Consider the following 2,084-nt stretch of genomic DNA (forward strand, 5'->3'; position numbering starts at 1 on the left):
TCTTAGGTTTAGGTTAGATCCTGCTGGGTCAACAGGTACAGAGGCAGCCTACTGGTATTTCTCGGTTACATGGATGTTTCTCTCTCTAAAAATCAATTTTAAAAATATCCTTAGGTGAGAATTAAAAATATATATATATATTAAAAATTTTTCAGATCTAAAATTTTATTTGGTTCTTTTTTAAATTTTATTTTTCATTTACACAGTTCACATTTACAGTTCACATTCAATATCCTATCCTATATAATAAAACCCTAATATGCAAATCGATGGAATGGTGGACTGACTGGTCGCTATGAACTGACCACTAGGGGGCATATGCTCAACATAGGAACTGCTCCCTGGTGGTCAGTGTGCTCCCACAGGGGGAGTGCCGCTCAGCCAGAAGCTGGGCTCACTGCTGGCGAGTGCAGCAGAGGTGGCGGGAACCTCCGTGACAGCACTAAGGAGCAGTGAGCCAAGCGGTAGGGAACAGCAAGCAGGCAGGCTGTAAGGAGTGAAGGGTCCCAGACTGTGAGAGGGCACAGGCTGGGCTGAGGGACCCCCCTCCCCACTCCCCTCCGCCCCCGAGTGCATGAATTTCATGCACTGGGCCTCTAGTATAAATATAAAAATATATAAATATGTATATATGTATGTGTGTGTATATATACACACACGGCCCTGGATGCTGTGGCTCAGTTGGTTGGGTGTCATCCCATGTACCAAGAAGGTTGCTGATTCCCAGTCATGCATATGCAGTTGTACATCCTTGGCATTGCCGAGAAGGCGGGAGAGGCTCAGCTTGTGGCTGAGCAGAGCTCCCTCTGTGGGAGTGAACAGACCACCAGGGGGAATCTCCTGCCTTGAGTGTCTTCCTCCTGGTGGTCAGTGCACATCACAGCAACCAGTTGTTCTCAGTTGTTTTGCCATTAGGGTCAATTTGCATATTATCCTTTTGTTATATAGGATTTTCCTACACTGAGAAAACACACAAGGTTTTACCAGTTTCTGGAAATCCCACCATCATATCTGGTCACCTACTCCTTTCCCAAGGACTGCTGTATAGCAGGTCTTATAGGCATAAGAAACTACCCAGATAATTCAGGCCCAAGCCATAGCTCTAGGAAAGCCCCAAAGTACTTGAATCTCCTCAGCTACTGTAGTCACAATTCACTTTTGCTCCATTGACCCAGACAAGGGTGTGTGAAAATTGTCACAAAATGGCAGTGCTTCCACTGATCTCCTTTAATGAGGGACTGTCCATTAATCTAGAAGGCATCTCAAGGGCATATCCCTCTCTTCACTTCTATTGTTTTCTTATTGCTTAGCTGTCCTCTTGCTCCTCTGAGATGAGAGTTCCTTCTGCCATTCTCACCTGCCTCCACATCCATTTGGGCAGACGGTCCATGCCATCCTTATGTGGGATCTCAGAGCCTTCCTCGGCAGGCAGGGTGTGTCTGTTCCCTGAATGCCTACTACCCAGAATCTTGTCCTGAATACATAAAATATCCAGAAAGTATCTACGGGCAAAATAAACTAAATTGGCTCTGCTCCCTTTTCCTCTGAAGAATTTACCTCTCATTCTTCTAGATATATTTTATTATTTTTCTGCTTTCATAATGTCTTTTAAAATAATTTTGTCACAGAGACCCTTCTTAGCTGATCCATGTCTACCTGCGCATTTCTTCTGTTTGCTTGTCCCACATGCCCCACACCCACAACTCCTCCTTTTCAATCATTTCCTACTATTGGTAGTTTTCAAGTACGCTGTGCTGTGTCCCTTGCCCGAACTTTCCTCTCTTTCTTTTCCTGGCTAATTTGTTTATTAAGATTTCCATTAGGTGTTATTACCTCTTAGAAGTTATCCCCAGATAATTCATCTCTCTGAGCCTCATGCCTAACATGTTCATGGCACGTGTCACTTTGTATGGGTTGTTTCTGTGTCTCTCCCAGGTCTATTTCTTGTCTACTGGGACTCTCTTCAATGCTAATTTTAGTTCCTAGCTGGTCCATCATCATCATTGGAAAAGTTTCTATTAAACACATCAGAAAATGCTTGGCTAGATTATGTTTGGAATAGACATGTAGACATTTCTATGATT

This window comes from Myotis davidii, unplaced genomic scaffold (genome assembly GCF_000327345.1).
Source record: "Myotis davidii unplaced genomic scaffold, ASM32734v1 scaffold600, whole genome shotgun sequence".
Classification (NCBI taxonomy): domain Eukaryota; kingdom Metazoa; phylum Chordata; class Mammalia; order Chiroptera; family Vespertilionidae; genus Myotis; species Myotis davidii.